The sequence below is a fragment of the Cryptomeria japonica genome, chromosome 8 (assembly GCF_030272615.1).
Source record: "Cryptomeria japonica chromosome 8, Sugi_1.0, whole genome shotgun sequence".
NCBI lineage: Eukaryota > Viridiplantae > Streptophyta > Pinopsida > Cupressales > Cupressaceae > Cryptomeria > Cryptomeria japonica.
In genome coordinates this window covers 359,446,858-359,467,739 of record NC_081412.1, presented here as the reverse complement: position 1 = coordinate 359,467,739, position 20,882 = coordinate 359,446,858, and the positions used below count along the sequence as shown (strand labels likewise).

The window sequence follows — 20,882 nt, the reverse complement described above, 5'->3', positions numbered from 1 at the left end:
GCTATGATTACACCCATTACCTTGCCTGAGGGAAACAATAAGGATAATGACTTCCATACAGTTAAGGAGGAGTTTATGGAGTTAGAGTCATTCACTACATGTGTGGGGTTCTCAAAACTCTTCATTAGTGATGTGCAGATTTTCATTGATAAAACAGTGGAAGGGAAAAACTTCCTTGAGGAGTCTACTTAAGATCACACTATTGCTCCAGTAGAACTGCATGATGAGAGCATACCATCTTCTAGGGAATTGGCTAAGTTGGATGTTGAGTCTATGGAGCGAATTGGACTTCCTTGTACCGAGACTCATAATTTGGGCATTAAGGAAATTTCTTCAGGTGGAGTTAGTGCTGGTCTAATTCCAGAGCATAATGTGTGCATACAGGACTTGATGAGAGCCAAATATGCTCTATTTTACACCATATTTTATGCCTTCCAATATGCCTCCATATACATTTCTATATACCATTTCCATACAGTTTTACCATTTTATGTTGCATATGGTTTCATATATATAGGTAATATTTAATCAAGTTTTTAGATAAAATAATGAATAAATAATATCAGATTGTGTTTACTAATATTTCTTCCATGTCAAAAATATATATCTTGCAACATGCTTCCTGCCATATTTTGAGTAGGAAGCTTCTTGTCATTTCCAAGTGGACTCTTGCTACATAGGTTCAGAGCATTATTTATTCCAATGATATGGACCAATGCATATTCAAGAGGCGTCAAATATACTTACATGGCTATACACATCAATGTTTAGTTAATATTTTAAATGTTGATTTGCCATTAATAGAAGAATGCCTCCAATCTTTATTTCATGATGTCCTATCTATAACTAATGTCACATCAAGTGAAATCTGCATGAGATAATATGCCTGTCAATTTTGTATTGCAATCTGCAAGCAAATGAGGACGAATCTTAAAAATCCACGACATGGGTTTTGTCCAGAATGGGCCCAATTAAATTTCACGTGGCAGAATTTTCAGACAATGAACCACTTGGAGGTTACCGGTGGTTTTCTGAACTTAATAATTCTTGATTTACTGTTGTGGCCAGCCAAGACTCCACATTTTTCTGCAATGACTAATGATTTTGTTCACGTGAAGAATGATATGTGGAGGATTCACTTTGTCGAGGGAACCTGTGGTACAAGTGGTTGCATAGCTAGAGAAAAATGTAACCATTCCCATCTCTATTTTTGCTTGTTGTTACAACAGATTTCTTAATAATTTGTGGCCATTCCCAAAGGATTTACGTGAGCCTTTTTGCTCACCAGTTTGTTGAAACAAACTATTTAATATTTCTTTAGTTATCAGTTGTTATAAACTCAGCATATACTTATATATATGCGTATTCTGTAAACAAGGGGGGAAGCAGATTTATAATAGAAATATTGGTGAGCAGCATAGAAGATATCTTCAGGCAGATTTCTGTATGCACACTTTGTAATATTTCTGGATGAATAAAATAATATTATTCTGATCAAAGCAGTGTAGAGAGTTGTTCATTCTCCTTCACCAAATCTCCTGAGGAGGCAAGATCCACTTCTCAAAATGTTTGGTGATTACTATTAGATTGGATGTGTGTTTTATTTATGTTATTTATAAAATATCATTTCTATTTTGTTTACAATTGTAGGTGGTTGTTTTTTTCTCATGAGATTATTTTCTAGACTAGTTATTTATGCTTCATATTGCTTTCTAAATTTTAGATTAGTTTTCTTTGTAGTCGTGAGTTTGATTTCTAGAATTATTATTGTTTCTGTTTTAGAGTTTGTTGTGTGTGCTGATCCTGTCACCAGGAAGTGACAGTTCCTATCGCCACTTCTATTCTGGTTTGCTGCAAGTTTAATTCTGTGTGTTCTAGCTGCATTCATCCTCACTTGGCTTGCTATCTTCATCCCTCGAGCAAACAGCCACTATACCTTTCATCAGTCTACGATCCCGAATTGACATTAGGAGCAAGCTGAATTGGCTATTAAATCTTATCAACTACTCTTAATATTCAAACCACAGTTTGTCTCTATAGGACTATGTAGAAGAAAAATTTCAGTCACAGTCAAATGCTTTTCACAGTTCGCACAATTTATGGAATCAGCTGAAGGTGAATGAGGATGGGATTGTGGCAGCCTTATCTCGTCATGATGAGATGCTTAAGCTGGTTGAAAATTACCTTTGAATGATTCAGTTAGAGAGAAGACAAAAGGGAATTGAAGTGGAGTCTTCTCTTGATAGCTAGCAGTTGATCAAAGAAGGTATGGGAACAATGAAGACAAACCATTTACATCTTTCAGATCGTGATCACCTTTTCAACCTAGTTGAGATCTATTGAGATGCCTTGAGAAGGAATGAGGAAGAAATTGATGAACTTTGTTTACAGTTGAGCATGGCCCACTCTCCTTTACACTAAGCGGAGGAAACCACTGTTGGTCCATCGGTGTCCCAAAAGTATGATGCAAGAACATTGGAGGTCAAACAAATCATTGAGGGAATTGAGGAAATCCATAAGTATGAGATGGCACAACATGACTTCAGCATCTTTCTGAATGATTTCAATCTACAATTTGGAGAGGAACATGTTGGCTACAGTATTCCAGCACTATCCTTATGGGTTTTACCTCCTATTTCTTTGATTGATGGCTGTCCTACAATGATAATCAGAATAATATCAGGTTGCACTTTGAGGGCAGCGGCTATGGATAAGGATAGGAGAGATTAGGATTTCCATTTTGGAGTTAGAGGATGGAAGAATGATGAGATCTTACCTTCCTGGGGTGGTAGAGATACTTGTTCCTCTATTGTGGATTTGGTTTACTAGTTACATGGTGCTAATCTGATCTATACCAGCAGTTTGACAGGGGTTGGCATTTGTTTTTATGCACCTATGATGGGTGTCATTCATATCTATAGGAGACCACTTTGGGTAGATTGCATTATTGATGATTCAGACACATCGGATTTGATTACAGGATCGGGCATCAGCGTAAAATTGGGTACTCATGATGGTAATGTTGATGCACTTGTTCTTCTTGCCATGATGTGTGAGTCATCTTCTGTTGTTGCCAGCACAGAGTGGAATTCACATGACCACTCTATTACTCCTTTGGTGCAAGCAGGAGTGTTTCACCTCGACTATATAGTGAGCTATGCTTATCAGTTTACCTTTAGCCAACATACTCGGGTTTTGACCACGTCACTGATGGCAGGGAAAGATGAATTCAGTATAGATCATATGGGTCCACTCTGGTATGACTTATTTCTGAAAACAAGTGTTGACTCCAAGTTTGGCAAGTCTCTCACCTTCTTTTTTCCAACTAGTTGTCTACAGAAGCAGGTGTCTGAGATTTGGTTTCATTGAACTGTACAGGGTGACAGAGTAATGCAGCGACATCATGGTGGATTTATTCCTTGTGTCGGGGACTCACAGTGTGGTTGTGTTGTTGTTGCTACCCCCTATTTCAAAATATGTACGAGGCCATTACAGCTGTTGCAGGTGGATTGGAGGGAAATCTTGACTAGGATTTGGTTCCTTATCGAGTTGATGATTGTAATGTCCCCTTCTCAATGATGTGCTTCCAGTGGTCCATTGACCTATCTCAAGGACCCCTAGGCTATGTAGAATGAAGAATTAGGGTTTCAAACATTGGTGCAGCATGAACTTACTATTTTTAGTAAGTCAGGGGTTGACTATTTAGATGGTGCTATCTTACTGAGTTTTCCATGTTCCGTCACTGGGTACAACGATGATGTTTTTCGGAGCTATATTGCTTGACTTACTATTTTTAGGAAGTATCAATTCAGGTGATTCTATTTATAGCAGGGCAGTTCATAGATTTAGTTCAGTCTCGTGGATGGTTCAACACTTCAGTCCTCAATTCATTTGGGTTTTGAGCAGTATTTGGCTTGCAGGATGATTTATTAAATATTAACACTGCATTCTAAGGTTAATATTTAATTATATTACTTTGGACGACTTTGGGAAATAGAAGTTTATTTTATTCAAGTGATTTTATCATTTTTTCCTAAGTCAATGGCATAAGGGAAATCGTATTATTTCAAGAGCATCACACAATGTCTTGTTTGCAAGTTATTATCCTAGGCAAAAGTTCGAACTTGCCTAAGGGAAGGGGACGCCATCCTTGAGGGACTTATTTTATACTTTTCAAATGTATTTGGGCACCTTTGGGGGGAGTAATGAAGTGGCATGTAATTTGAATGTATTTGGGCGCATTTGCATTTGCATTTGCATTTGAATTTAGGGAGCAAAAAAGTTATAAATAAGAGCCTTGGGCTCTCATTTGGATCATCTAAAGAATTTGCATTGTTATGCTGCCTAAATGGAGAGCAAAACTGAGCTTCGGAGTTGAGGCTTCCTAGCTAGCACAGTTTCGTAATTGCAATACAGTACCTAGCTGGTGGGTGTGATTGACAGTTGATTTTGGTGTGAGGATTTTCAGTTTTAGAGTTTTGGTGAGTTTTCTATGTTGCTGGTTTGGAGTGGCTGAAGCGGATTTCTGTTCATAAGTCTCTGCCTGAGTGTCCGTTTCTTCTGGGTAGAGGCTCGTCGGAAGCATACTAGAGAGGCGATCATTTCTTTGGAAGGGCATTGGATTTGGTATTGATTGGATTTTTTTAGAGCAAACCGAAATTTTCAGCTAGTCGTACCTTTCTTGGAGTGCCTTGGTTTGTGTGTCAGTTGTGTGTAGTGATTTGGGTGTTGGTTTGAGCTCTGGTTGGTTCGCCTTGGTCATAGTAGTTATTCGCCTGAGTTCATGAGCATTTTGGAGCTGATTCGGAAGAGTGATGTGCATTTCTATGTTGTTGGCCCATTTCTGGAGATGCTAGTATTTATATCAGAATTGTTGTTTTTATGTTTTAGCCTGAAATCAGTTCTAGTCTATGATTGAATGTTGTAGTACTTCATTGTAATCATCTTGTATCATTGGTTAGTAGTACTAACCTCTTATTGAACTTGAAGTGTTCATTGTAATCCCCACTGCATAAGTGGAAGTGGCTGGCTGGGCCGCCTTAGTGTTTGTAATTTCTTTGTACTTCTGTCCTCCCACTGAATAAGTGGTGGAGTGGTATTGTCCTCCCGCTGAAATATGCGATCGAGTGATAGTTTTTATGCATAAGTCTTCCCGCTGCATAAGCGGTAGAGTGATTTGGTTCTGGTTATGGTTTTGTTCCCTTGGCTGGTTTACCGCCAAGTTCTTGTTCTTCATCCCACTGAAAAGTGGAAGGGGTTGGCTTGCCGCCCAACATTGTACTTGCTTCATAATTTCCAACAGATCAGTGAGCTAACGAACCCCTTATCACTGTATGCTCTCGCCTTTTCACATTGGGCACTTGGTGATCAGAAAGTGGAAGGGTTACAATTTCAGCAAGCATTGAGATTATATTTTCTAAAATTAAGGGGTTATGTGTTTGTTTGTAATTCTTATTGCACTTAAAACCAAAAAAAATTATCCGGGATATTACAATGATGCAGTTTATAGTTTTAGGTCTACATACTTGCAATTTTGGGCACTCACTGACATATGTGGTGACAGTTGTAGGGGATCCTTCTGGCGTGGTACAGCTATCCTCAACTTCTGAATGGGAGGGGTTGAATCTTTGTAGACATTTCATTCTTCTTCAGGATGGTTTTTGGTGAGGAGTTTGGAATGGATTCTTTTGGAAGATGAGTAGGGTGTTTTTCCAATTGCTCAGGATCGTGATTTACAATTAGTTTGTTATCTGCTTTCTCAGGAAATTCCATTTTGGTCCTGAGAATGTTTTTCCAATGGGGATTCAAGGGTTGAGTGTGCAGTTTGCGTATGATAATTTATTAATCATGGTCAGAGTAGTGCAATATCAACATGGGGGGGCCGCTCAGAGTTTGATTCAAGTCCTTGCAAACACTATGATTAGCAGCTCAACAGATGAGTGGGCTGTCACAATCCTTGTTGACATTCCATATTTCACTCCCATGGTTTCTTAATATGATTCCTTCATAGAGCCGTTTTCCAGGGAGATGTTTCAGTCTATGCGGTTCTTGATTACTTCCTTTGGTGGAGGCTCATGGGACGTCTTTGGTACAGGTGATCAGCAGGTTAGAGCTCGGAGTAGATGGTGCTATGTATCTACTGGATTGATTTGGGACCCTAGGATTATACTGAATTTCAGCATGATTCAAATTAGTTACCATGGGGTTATAGTGAGATTGCTTGAGGACAAGCAATTTCAAGGGGGGCAGACTGTAATGTCCCCATTTTAGCCTGACATCAGATGATGTGTCGTTAGCCCGTTCTGCCTTTGTCCCGAGGGCTAACCTAGTCTTTACAGGGATAAATGAGGGATTTGGCCTAGGCGATTTTAGTTTCAGGCCAATCGGAGGTGTTTTGTCAAGGTTTCCAGATACTTACTATTTATAGTAAGTCAATTGTGGTTCAGTGGCTGGTAAATTTTGATGCATTTTTGGATGTCAATACTTTTGGTGCATTTAATTCTTCGCCTAGTTTGCCAATTTAATGAGCCCATTATTAATTGGCGATCAAACTAAAAGTTTCTAAAGTTAAATTTAAATATTTAACTTGTTATTATTAAATGTTGGGACTAATGTTTAAAGGGAAAATATTAAAAGTCCCCTTTAAATGGGACATAAGGAGTTAATATTATTTTATTATAACATTTTTTTATCCCGCATTTGTGCTGAATTGGAAAACATGCCCGAAAAGACTTATAAAAGAGAACTTTTAATGCTGAAGAGGACATCTTGGAAATTGTGTATTCTTGGGATTTGTGTTTTTGGATTCAATTCTGAAAATATTTGGGCTTTTGGGGATGAAATCCCTCATTAGCGACATTTCCTACACCTGTGCAACACCAGGCTTGGGAAATCTTCAAAAAACAAGCTACAGTGGCTTGTGTAGAGAATGAAAGTTTTAATTTCACAGAAAATTAGGGAGTTGGCTGTTTGGAAATAATGTTTGCTTAATGCAAAGCATCCGTGGAAAATACAAGGTAGAGAATCAATGAAGGAATTTGCTCTGTGCTACAAGTATACAAGTCGTGGTAGATATAAGCTTGGAGGTAGAACTCTTTCCTTGAGCCACATTTCCCAAATCAGCTATGCATGTTAGAGCTAGGCACAATGGAGGCTTAGAATGGAGGGTTATGCTAAGCCGTATTGTCAGGTATTCTAGTCTTTGAAGACTCGTGGTTGCTGATCAACCAGGAAACTATGTGAGCTGAGTTAATAATTCCAAGCACAATTGTTGGGGGGTGTGTGAGTGTATTACATTGTGAGTGTTGAACTGAGGTTTGGCACTTTGGTGTTGCTAGGCGCGAAACTCTTACCTGAGCGCCGACACTCAAAGCAAGGCAACTGCATAATGCTAGGCGTGATTCACATTATTGTGTTCCCATTGTGTAGGTGGTTGTGTTCTTATTGTTGGGTTGATTATTCACTATTGGTCGTGATTATTCTCTATTGGGTGTGACTCTTAATCTTTGTTGTTGGTCCAACCAAAGGTGACATCTTGGGCTGAGTCTAGCAAATTCGATTTCTCCACTTGCTAGGCCGGTTTGATGCTAGACAGGACAATCAATTCTGTGCTGGAAATTGCTCTATTGCCTCCTCTGTAGCTTGAACCAGTCAAAGGGAATATCCAGTTGTTCGCTGACCCCTCCATTTGGTATGTTCAAACTTGATTGGTAGTTGTTGTTTGATGGCTTGGGAATGGACATTTCGGAACATTGTGACAGTCCTCTTTGGGTTATGAGTAAGCAAGGGAACCTTGTTTGATTTTCAGCAACCTTTGTTGTATTTTATAATGGGCTCTATAATACTGTGTGTCTACATATCATTCTACTTGTATAAGATTGCGGTCATCTCTGAAAAACTAATGTAGCAGTGAATATTGAAAGTTGAAAGAGTTCAACAATGCCTGTAAACTGTTCGCTAATATGTCATTGGTTTATATCCAACTAGCAATTAAGTGTATGACATTTGTTTGACAAAATTCCTTAGTGAGTTGGAAAGAGAAACGTTGAGCACTCATAGGGCAGCCTATTACATATTATCAGCTCAAAGGGAGTCAGGGTTGGTCCGGATAAGATCTAGGCTATCTTTAATTGGCCTCCACCCAAAAAATCTCACGCAACTTAGGGGATTCTTTGGGTTGTGTGGTTTCTATAGGCACTTTGTCAAGGGGGTCTCACAGTAGGCGGCAACTCTCACAGAAATGATGAAGGGGGTCTTCGTTTGGACGAAGCAAGCACAACAATGTTTTGATAAGTTTAAGCAATTGATGAGCTCATGCCCAGTTCTTGCTTTGCCCAATTTCACGAGACCATTTGAGCTACACTGTGATGCCTCAAGAGAGGGGATTGGTGCAGTATTAATAAAAGACAAACACCCTATAGCATTTGAGAGTCGGAAATTGAGGGGACCAGAGCGAAGTTATAGCATAAACGACAAGGAGATGTTAGCCATTATGCATGCATTGGCTAAATTTAGGCAATACTTGGTGGGGAAAAAATTTGTAGTTATTCGGATCATAATAGCCTGAAACATTTCCTTAGTCAGCGGGACCTCAATGACCATCAGCAGAAGTGGCTTTGTAAGCTACAAGCTTACGATTTTGGCATTGCTTATATGAAGGGCAAGAAAAACATTGTTGTTGATTCCCTTTCGAGGTGACCCCATTTATGCTCTATTGGGGAGATTGCAAATGATTGGCGAGGGTTGATTTCTGTTGAGTATGCTAAAGACATGTGGGGCGCCAGTATTATTAATGGGACGGTACAAGATAATAGGTACACAGTTGTAAGTGAGCTCACCATTTAAAAGGGGCAGATCTTCTTAGTCCCAGGATCGGAGATGAAGAGGCGGATATTGAGAGCTTTCTATGATGCACCTATGGCCGAACATCCAGGGTACTATATGACATATCGGCGGATATGGGAGAGGTTCACTTGGAAGGGTCTCAAACCAGAGGTCCTTAAATATGTGCATGAGTGTCCTACCTGCCAGCAGAATAAGCAAGAGCACACTTTTTTGGCAGGTTTATTGCAGCCCCTACCCATTTCGAGTAGGAAGTGGGAGCGTATCTTAATGGATCACAAGCTTGTCCAAAAGCCCAAGGGAGATTGCATCTATGTTGTGTTGGACAGGCTTACAAAATTTGCACTTTTTCTCGATCACCACTACATATACAGCAGTATAGAGGGCAGATTTGTTCTTCGAGAAAATATTCAGATTTCATGGGTTGTCGACGAGCATAGTCGATGACAAGGACAGCAGGTTCATGAGTCACTTTTGGTAAAGTTTGTTTAGACTTAACGGGACCGAGCTTACCCCAAGCACCAACTACAACCCCCAGACTAATGAGCAGACAGAGATAGTCAATAAGTGGGTGGAGGGATACCTTTGGGAATATATTGTTGTCCTCAATTTTTGATTTCAAAAATTGGACTATCACATAGAAATTTTTGTTAAAAAATGAAAAATTTTACTCTATGGCATGCTTCCCGAGGCAGAAATTCGCCCCATCCTTGGACTGGATCGATCGTTGATCCATCCCCAAGCTACGTTTCGAATTTCGTCGCATTTCGAGTCCGTTTGCTATGTTTTTGCTTCAATGTAGGGGAATTTTTCGATAATTACCAGTAACTGGTAATTTGTTTTTCATAACCCCCTTGAAGCTTTTAGGCTTGTAGGGGAATTTTTCTCCAATTGCAAGTTTTTATAAAAACTTGTAATGGGGGTTTTAAAACCCCCATTACAAGTAGTTTGACTTAAAGTTAAAATAAAACTTGTAAATGGGATTTTAAAACCCCTTTGCATGTCTTTGTAACTTAAAGTTATTTTTATAAAGTTAAAATAAAACTTGTAAATGGGATTTTAAAACCCCTTTACATGTTTTAAGTGAAATCACTTGTAAAGGGAATTCTATTTCCCTATTACAAGTAATTTAACTTGTAATTCCTTTTCTAAAACCCGAAATTTGCCTTAGAGGCAAAAATATGAACATTTTGAAAACTTGTTGTTTTGTTCCTAAAACCCGAAATTTCTTCCATGCCTTTGCAAGCTGATTTGGGTTCGAATTTTTTGGAGGAAATATAGGGATTCTTTCCAAGTGTAGATTTGCTGCAACTTTGAAGGATTCAAACCCTTTTTCTACGCATTTATCCAATTCGTTCTTCGCCATTTGTCCTCTTGAAGCGTTTTTGTTTGAATCACGCATTTATGCGTTTGGTTATGGTTTAAGGGTTGGAATCCACCTATTTCCAAGGCGTTTTTGGCTCTTCAATAGAAACGTTGGATTCTAAACTTCATTCAAGCTATTTTATGCGCACTTTTGGTAATCGATTTGCCAAAAGGGCCCTAAAAACCAGTCACATTTTTTACAAGATTTAGCACCTTTCTCATTTAAGGTATGCTTTCAATCCTAAATCGTTTTTGCTTTCTCTTGTATTTAATGATGAATCAAATCAGTTTCGAACTACTTCCTTGGCATTTTTCAAGGCATTTTTATAGCAAATCGGTTTTTCTTTGGTCACCATGCGTGGCTAAGTTTCTTCCTTTGTGTAAAATCTATTTAAAGGGCATCATCTTCTATGTTGGGTTGATTCTCCAAGTTTGGATTTCTTCTCAACCTTGCAAGGTAATTTTTATTTTTCGTATTTCTTTCTTATTTCTTTCCTTGCATTTCCTTGTTTAGTTTTAATTTTGTTCATGTTCATAACGGGTTTATGAGAGGAAATTCCCCTTTTTACAAAGAAATTTGTAAAGTAAAGTTGTTCTTCCCCTTTGTAATTCTCCTTCTTTACTTGCATTCGGGTTTTAGAAACCCGATTGCAAGTAAGAGGAAAATTTGTGTTCTTCCCCTTTTTGAACAAAGACTTAACCTTCTTTGGTCCAAAAAAAAAAATCAAGTTTCAAGATAAGAAAGATGTGCTCTTCCTAATTTGCAATCTTCCCAATTTGCAAAGAAATTTCTAAGTGTGAAAAGTTCTACCTCAAGATGTGTTCTTCCCTTTTTGGACAAAGACTTAACCTTCTTAGTCCAAAAATCAAGTTCTTCCCAATTTCGGGTTTTGATATCCGGATTGCAAGTTGAAAGTTCTTCCCGTTTTGGACAAAGACAAAGTTCCAAGTGACCACCTTGAAATTCATTTTTACCTATCCGCTTCCAATTCCCTCATCCGTACTTATCATCTTCGTCATTTCCCGCATGCCTAAATACCTTTTTTTCGTCCATTCCTTCGATTTTCAGTTTGAAAAATAAATTTGCATTTGGATTTAGAAAACCAATTGCAAATGTGTTCTTCCCAACTTCCAAACTGAAAATTCATTTTCCTTCCATTTATTCATGCTTCGTGTTTTGCAAGTATAATTGCATTCGGAATTTAAAACCCGATTGCACGTTTGTACTTCCCTCTTGTGTACTTGCAAAACATGTTTCAAAACCCAAAATAAGTCAAAAGCTTATTTTTCCACCTCTTATATTTCCTCTCACAAAGCCAAAGTACGAAAGTTGAACTTTCCCATTTGGAGGAGTGAAAATGTCTAAAGATACTGACTTTGATGTTGCCTTGATACTCTTGGATTTACATTGCAGCATTCCCAGTTGTTTCCAGATGACAGATGTATCATCATCTCCCACTCCAAAAAAGATGAAATACAGGTATGATAAATACCAAAATGAAGTTCCGCAGTCACAGATTTCCTCCTCCCTTGATCATATCAAGGATACTGAGATAGGGCATGTTGACATGTCCGAATTCATACAAAGGATTGAAGATCCAAAGGAGGGGGACATGCAACGGTTGTTGGACAACCATATCCATCATGCCGCATCCTTTCCAGTTGCTGCCCTAGAACCAGAATTTATTCTAGCATGTGCTCATCATTTTGACAAAGAGACACGAGTTATTAAAAATGATGATAGAGAAGTGATCATTCGCCTGGATGCAGAAGCTATAGAGAGGGTTTTCAAAATACCTTCTGAAACCATCTATATAGAGATCTCCAAGAAAAGTGCAGCTGAATACTTTGCCAAAAAGGATAAAGACTGTAAGCGTCATATCAACAAATGGATTCATGAACCTTGCACTGCGCTTACCAGGTGGGCTAAGTTATATCGATCTGATTTCAAGAATGAGATCGGTGATACTATTACCCTTCTGAGCTATATGATGGGATTGGAGCATTCCAATGTTTTTGAACCTTGGATGTACCAATTTATTATGTTAATAAGGCAGTCTCAGCACATCTGTTGGGGTGAGATCATCAGTGATGCTTTGTGTGAACAACTTGCAGTCGTCTCTGCTACTTTCACCTTCTACATGAATTCATATCTCGTGTATATTGCTGCATCACTTAGACATTTCCCAGGTCTTTCCACCAAGGGTGACCGCATGCTTGTACCGGTTTGGGAATACTATGATCAGTTGCCTCTAAGATCAAGTAGGTCTCATTTCAGAAGGGTTCAAGACGCTTTCTTTGGTCATTATTTGTGTCAATTTGACAAGAACTTGAAGAACAAAAGAGTCTCAGATGAAGCATGGGAAAAGGTGAAAGAATATGGTTGTTTGTTTCTCCAATTTCCAACTTTTACCTACATAAGAGTTGGATGCTATGGCAGGCAGCCTTACATGCTCCCACGATACCCAACAGATAAGATTATTCTCATGGAATTGGAAAGGCAGATCATGGCTGTGCATACACATCAATCAGTCAAGCACAAGGTTGGCATGGGTATTTCTTCCAACAACCCATTGAAGATTGGTCAATATTCTCTAATGACTTCAATCAAGGCTAGGGCTATGGAGACCGAGTTGTAGGAAATTAGACTCTAAAAGATTCAAACCTAGAGCTGATTTCGATTACCGAGGGATGAAGGAGAAGATCAAGAAGACCTTCGTCCATGTACATCGGATAGAAGATATCTGGGTTGATCTCCGTACCGAAAAGGAGATTCGCAAGATGGATTACTGCAGACTCACTGCAGAACAGATTGTGGATCTAAACCTCGTGAACGTGCCACAAGGTATGATTGATGATGGCAATGTTCTTGATCCTGAGTTTGTCAATCAGAATGTTGATGAGGCTCCACTTCCTTCTATCCACTGGTCCCATAAGGAAGGCACTTCTATCTTGGATAGATTTCAGTCAGTTCTTGCCAATACCAATATCTGGCTTAAGAATAATGGTGTCAAGCTCATTAAGATTAAGGTTGGGAAAGAAGATGATTCTACAGGTCCTCTTGGGCGGAAGTCTAAAATTCAACTAGACAATAAAGAAGGTGCATCCTCTTCTAGTACAAGGATTAAATTGCGAGTCAGCCGTGCAATGGTGCTTCCTCCTCAGGAAATAACAGTTCAAGGCAAGGAGAAGCCACAGTTGGAAATTCATGTGATTGATCCTGAAGCTTCAGAGGAAGAAACTCAATCTGATAATACTCCTCAGTCACTTTCTACGGAGTCCCCACATAATTCTCTTTCTTCACTTCCTATTGAGGTACCCATGTTTCCTCCTGTGATAGATGTGAGCTCTAAATCTGCCCCTTTAGTTTCAGAACGTCCTTCCACTTTCAGCAGCAGAACCATCTCAAGGTCATTCTCAGGAAAGTTTGTTGAATATCTTTTCAGATGATCCTTCATATGTACCTGTGTCTGATATTGATACTTCTATGACCTGTTTTGATGAGTTCATGACATCTTCATCACATCCTATCGTCACTCAGCAGACTATGGTGGCTATCCAGACGAACACATCTCCCAAGGTCACCACAGTTATTCAAACAGAAACTGCTTCTCCCTCTATCCCAGAATCAGAGTTAATGGCTTTACCTCCATGGCTCAGTTCCTTCATTGCAAAGAGGAAGAAGTAGGTGATCTCACCTGATGCCTTTGACTACCAACAGTTGAAACAATCAAAACCTAAAGCTGTTAAGAGGGCAAAGACAGTTTCGAGGGTGACCGTTGATGAAAATCGGATGAGTGGCAGAAATTGCTGAACCAATATCAGATAAACCAGTTGAAGAAATGCAAGCAGCTGATTATTAGATCACCAAAGTGCAGCTGGGTAAGCAGACTCATGAGGTTGTCAAGCATGATGCTCAACAAACAGTGGCTACATTGGTACAACGATATGATGAGGTGTTGACCAAGAAAGATCAATTGGAAGTAGAGAATCAAAGACTCATGGCAGCCATCCAAAGTATTACTCAACCTTCAAGTGGAGAAGACCAAGTACCTGTTTCCTCCAGGGTCAGCGAACCAATCCAAGGTATCGAGAGAGCCGCCCAAAAGGTTCAAGCCTTAGACACCTGGGTTGATCAACTGCATGACTTATGCTCACAAGTCATAAGACAGGTATTTGAAACAATGGTTAAATTGGAAATCATTGAAGATAAGTTGAATCAAATCTTGTGTGCTTTCAAACTAAATTTGGAGAAGGTTGAGGGAAATTTAGTTTCTTGGTGAAAGATGCCTCAACATCAGTTGGGCGTTCTTCAGGTGCATGACGTAATTCCTTCCAGAGTCATGTACATTGAATATGAGGAACTTCTGGAGAACAAATCTCTTGTTCTCAAATCACTCATTGAAGAAATTGATGAGACCTTAAAGTTGCGTGAAGCAGTCTTTCAAGATGTTACCTCCCGTTATAAAAAGGCATCCTGCGACATTTTAAATCAGAATGATGAGCTGCTGCCCGAGGAAGAAGTTCTTGCAGATCTGCAACTCGAGATTCATGATGAATGGAGAAGTGAGCAATTCTCAGTCGCTTCCATTCAAATATTGATTAAGTATCAAACTGAGTTGCAGGAAATCCGGTCAGAATTGGAAAAGGGAAATTCCACGCTATGCCAATGCCATGATGTCATTGTAAAGACTAGGGTGGTGGCTATGAACACTCATGAACCAGATCCTGATGAATTGCAGAAAGTTATTCAGAAGTTCGAATTGTTCATATCTTCAAAAGGTGCAACTTAAGTGTTTTTAACACTTGTTGTAAAATTTTAAAATTGTAATTTCAGAATTGTAGTTTCCCTTTCGGCAAGTTTACTAGTAAAAGCATTTTTGTAATTGCAAGTTGTCATCACTTGCATTTTTGTAATTACTTGTAAGGCAACTACAAGTTGTGTCCAATTAGGACTGTAGTTGGAATAAGTCTTAGTTAGTTAATGAAGTCATAATTAGTTGTTGAATAGGTCTTGGTGGTTGAAGGAATTTCTCAAGTTAGTTAGGATCCTGCCACCTTTTTCTCAAGGCTCCTCTCCTATAAATAGAAGAGAGGGTCCTTTGTAATCTTTATCTTTTGGGAAAGCAAGCAAAAACTCTGCCAAATTTACAGCAAGAAGTCTTTGAGCTTATGTATGTGAATTGAAGGTTTTGAAGAATAATAAAGAAGGATTACTCAAGTTTTGAGTCTTTGAGCTACAAGTTTGAGTTTGATTCTTTTTATTTCTTCTATGCAAAGTGTTTCTAAAGGAGCTTAGTCCAATCTAATTTGAAGTCTTTGAGCTGCAAGTAGAGAAGATTAATTAAAATAGGAAATCTCTAGAAGGAGCAGCAAGTCTTTGAGCTTGCGTCTATTCTTGAGGAAAAATTATTGTTTGATAAGAAATAGTAGCGAGTCTTTGAGCTTGCATTATTTCTTGTCTTTGTGTTAAAAGAATAAATTATTCCAGTCTTTTGAGCTGTTGTCTTTTATTCGTTGTAAAATTTAGTATAGCAAAGGGTAGATAGGACTTCCAATAGTCAAGTCTTTGAGCTTGATATTGTTGTCTCGTCCCGAAGGAAGTGACGGAAGTCTTTGCGCTTTCAGGAAACTTCATTTCCTTTCTCTCATTTTACTTAAAAGTGGTTACTACCGTTCATATTCAATCGCTATCCTTTTCTGTGAAGAGAAAAGGATATTGTCTTTCTTGAAGAAAGAAGGAAGACTGTTGTACCATCCTGTTTTTATTTCAGTTTTAGTTAGATAGGGGGAGCCTTCCCTTAATTAGGAGAGTTTTTACTTGTGTGCTGTGGTTGAAACCACAATTTTGTATATTTCCCCAAGAGTACAAAATTTTCAACCAACATATATATCGAGGGAGCATAAGGCATCGATTATGTGGCTCTATTTGTGAGTATTGCTACAATACAACCTACCACATGTCCATCAAATGTCACCATTCATGGCGCTATATGGGTATGTGTTGTGCTCTCACACACACCCCTAGTTCAGGGGACCCCCGGGTTTTTTTTTTGCAATCTCCCGAAATCTCAGATGGAAGGCAATCTTGTGAAATACCTCAGTGGGCCAAAACAAAGAATGTCCAAAGTTGGCAAAAGTGCCCAAAACTCCGAAATTCGCATTACAAGGGCAAAGTGAGAAATGTTTAAGGTTTGCTAAGTGGCTAAATCTCCGAAGTTTGCATAAACCTGCCAAACCCCGATTTTCGCTAGCTAAAGCTAAGTTGAAAAGTTAAAAATTTGAAAAGAGCCTCTCATTGCCGAAGTCCGCGAATAGGGCGAAATTGCGGAGTTCAAGTTTTCAAAAGAGACCTCTATTCCGCCGAGGTTCGGCATCTAGAGAGTGAATCGCGAGTTTAAGTTTGCATATAATCCAAAACCCGAAGTTCGCAACCCAAGGAAAATTGCAAAGAGGTTAAAGGTTTGTAAAAAGGTGAAAATCGCCGAGGTTTTCGACTTAGGGAAATTGCGAGGTAACAATTTAAAAAACCATCCTATTTCCCCGAACTTTGCAAAAGTGTAAGAATCGCCGAAGTTCGCCCTTGAAGGAGGTCGAAAATGATAAAGTTAAAACTTTGCAAAGATGGCGATATCACCGAACTTCGGCAGCATAAATCACGAAATGTCCAAGCCCTAAAATACCATCTATTTCGCCAAAGTTTGACACTAGTGGAAAGCGCGAAATATAAAGTTTGCAAAGTGGCTAAAATCGTCGAAGTTTGCAATCGCCCCCAAAGCCCCGAAATTTGTCAAACTTGAAAACTACCCAAAACTCCCGATTTTCACCACAAGAGGGTAAAATCGCAAAAATTCATAAGTTTGCAAAAGAGCTAAAATCACCGAAGTTTTCAAAGGGCTCCAAAATAGCGATTTTTATAAAGTTTTCAAAAGCCGCCAAAAACCCCGAAGTTCGCGACATAGGGGAATCGCGAAAAGTTTTGAAGTTAAGTTTGCAAACTATCCTATTTCGCTAAAGTTCGCATATAGCGTGGAAGTCGCGATGTTAAAGTTTTAAACCTTGCAATTGCTCCCAAAACTCCGAAAATTGCGAAAATGAGTTAGGCTTTTTGTTATGAAGTTTGCAAAATGGGTTTTTAGCCCGAAAATTCCCCCTTCTTGACCCTAACATCGCGAAATAAGTTAAAGCATTTGAACTAAAATCTTGCGAAAGGCCCCTACGCCCCAAAAAATTGAGTGGGCAAGCATCGTGATTTTGAATAAACTTGAAATTTCACCTATTAAATCTGAGCTTTGCCAGGTAGAAGGAAAAGGTATTTTAAAGGCGTTCGCAATTTCGCTGAGGAGTCGAATTTTGCCATGAGGTCAACCAAGTGGGAACTCACACAATTTAATCCTAAAGCCCTAATGAATTCAAAAGAAGTAGCCTCAAAACAAATCTCTCAACTTGCCTAAAGTCCTAAATTCCCAGAGGAAAAAGTGAAAACATTCAAAAGATACATCTCACAAACAGCTTCTTGAGCCAAGCGTTAAATTTAATGTTTGTTAATTACATTGTTTAATTTTTCAAATTGATTTATTAAAGTAAGGTTGATTGTTTGCAGGTCGCAAGACGCCATCGCAGAGAACTAGGCGAAGGCCTGAAAATGCAAATCGAAGAAGGATCGCAACCAAGGCCAGGCGCTAGAAGCTGGAGGAGAAATGATTCAACGCAGGATCAAAGCGATGAAGCATTGGGAAGCGTGCCACTCAGGCAACAAATTAAAGTTCACCACCAAAGACCGAAGAACACTCCGAATGCAACAACCATGCGTTCTCAGGAAAAGCACACAGTTGGATTTAATTCCAGAAGCTCAGTTTCTGTAAACTGAAACTGTTTTATTGTAAAACTGCCTATGGGTCTCGTGCAAGATATTTTTGTGGACTGTTATGTCCAACTGCCAAATTGACTGAATTAAAGCCAAATAGTGGCAGGTACATGGAATTGTGGTTGAGAGGATAACTAAAAATTGAATTGGCATGGGCTAAAGCTGCCAGCTTCTGGATGGCAGGTTGCAGCCCTTGGATGCAGTCCATCCTAGCCTTCGATTCATTATTGTAAATTCTATAAAAGGCAAAGGCCTTTCTTTTGTAAAGGGTTAGAGATTTTTGTTAGATAGTCAAACAGTTGGTTAGAATTTTGTAGTTAGATTTTAGAAGTTAGAATAGATTAGATTTTAGGCATAGCATAGAGATGCTGCAAAAATTGTTGCAATGGCAGCTGAAGCAAATATATGAACATTGAAATATGGTGTTTATTGTCTTTGTTTTAGTCTGTTTGCATGGTTTCTTTCACCTGGTTAATTTTAGAGTGCAAGGATTTTAATGGTGAAGTGTGGAGGGGTATTTGATGCATTTCCGATTCATACCATTGGGGGTCTGCTGATTGTAGGTCACCGTGCATGGTTAGTCTGAACCCAAACTGTGCTTACTTCAACTGCAGGTGTTCGTCTTAGGCTGCGCCAGAATTGGGTGCCTAAAACGAGTGTCTTCGGTCTGAAAATCCTTCATCCCATGGAGCTTGCATCATTTTTGTCTAGTTGTGAGGGTATCTCTGGCGAAACAAGAACTGGTTTATCGAAATCTGTCTACCCACTACATCAGCTGTTATCATCCTTCTCCTTAGGCTTCCTGAAACCCTTCCCTTTTGAATTTATTTCGTAGTCTGAGAATCACAGCAGACTAGCTTGTTGCAAATCGTAAGTCCCCTTGTGCTCCCAGCAAATCACATCGACGGTTGAGCTATCCTGCAGTCAAGACCTAACAATCGAAACCTTGAGGTCGTCCCCATTGATCAAATTGAAACAGCATTAGGGATTTCCTTATCTCGAGAAAGGATAGGATACTCGACAAGTACATTCTATTCTGCGTTGGCCGGATAAAGTCGCAAGTTCAATGATTTTAGATACATCAACAATATGATGCACCCAACTTTTAGGATTTTCTATTTGGCAACAGCAGAGTGCCTAGCACCAAGGACCTATTGCAAGATAGTCAAGTTATCATGAGGTCCTTGAAGGAGAACATTCAAAAGGCGTAGAATCAGCAAAAACAGTATGTAGATCAGCGCAAGGTTGAGCGTTCATTCAAGATTAGTGATATGGTATACCTCATGCTATAGCCTTACTGACAGTCCACTCTCAGGAAGAGTGGAGCATAGAAACTCAAGCCACAATACTATGGACTGTTCACGATCATCAGGTGCATTGGTGAGGTAGCTTATGAGTTAGAGTTACCAGCAGACAGTCAGGTACATAATGTCTTCCATGTGTCTCGACTCTCACCTCAAGAAGGCGATTGGACATAATGTAATCCCTTCTACTATGCTACCACCCCTTGATGAGGAGGGGAAATTGATTCTTGTTCTTGAGTCTATTATTGAAACCCAAGAGAGGAGATTAAGGAGGGTTATCAGGGAATATTGGGTGAAGTGGAAGGATCTGCCAGTGGAGGATGCAACATGGGAGAGTGAGCAGATTCTGCAGCACCCGGAATTGAGGCTGCTTGAGGACAAGCAATCTCGGGGAGGGCGGACTGTAATGTCCCTCTAGCAGGGATTAGCCTATCATCAAGGTTCCCATAGACTAATACATTGGATAGGGAGCCCATTTAGGGAGTTAGGTGACTTTGGGGAGGCTTGTGAGGAGTTTCACGAGCTTAGACCCAATTTCCTATTTTTTAGGAATAGACTCGCGGTTAACCTGTTGAACACCCGAAGCTTGTGGAGCATAGTAGGAGGCCTTATGAGCATTTTCAGATGATCAGAGACGGTCTCCTATTTTTCAGGAGGATCCCGGCAGTTGGCCTGCTTCATTCAATCATCACCCTGGGACCATTTGCAGTATCAATTTTTAGTTGGAAAGGGTGGATGATGTGTTCAAAATAAAAATTGAAATATTAAAGTAATGACTTTAATATTTTAATTAAATGTTTAAATGTTTCTAAGTTTAGAATCAAGATTATTTAACCATTTTTTGCATCTTCGCTTCACCAAAATAGACATAATTAGTTATAGTAGTAACATATTTCATTTATTTTTTATTCTTGGGTATGATTAATAAGTACTTGATTTTACCCCTTCGGTATGCACCTAATATACTGCAGACTACCCATATGGATAAATAATTATATTGAATAAATGTATTTCAAAAAGATGTAAGCAAAGGTTATCATGAATGAGTGTATATATAAATATATATAATTATATGTTGAAAGCACAAAGCCCTATGGTAATTTTAATTTGCATTATAATCATATGATATCTGGGTATGTGAAAATAGAAATAATGAACAATGAGGGAGCAAAAGAAGCAGTAAAAAAATGTTAACTAGTGAGATTTTTCTATTTTAAGGGTGTGTGGTGCTTAAATGGTACACAATTTGGTGGGTTGAGTTTTACAACACTTGCAAATACTGGCAAGTATTTCCCTAAACTTTCCCCACATGATTAGTTTGACCAAAGATTTGGAATTTTCATGTTAGGATGTCATGCCTCTTAAACTATTTGAGTTTTATTGATTCCAGGAAGTCACTTAACATCAATATAGACCAAACTAGAGGATGTTTAGTCAATTAAAAGCATATTGTATGAAATGGAATGATTGTAAAGGAAACTAAGTATGTCAGCCAGAAAGGGATT

At 39.0% G+C, this 20,882-nt stretch overlaps 1 protein-coding gene across 1 annotated transcript in view; it reads right to left on the bottom strand.

Moving 5' to 3' along the window:
- Window positions 1-20,882, bottom strand: part of LOC131066300 (rab GTPase-activating protein 22) — a 263,646-nt gene that overhangs the window by 80,432 nt on the left and 162,332 nt on the right. The gene's annotated exons all lie outside the window — the stretch shown is intronic.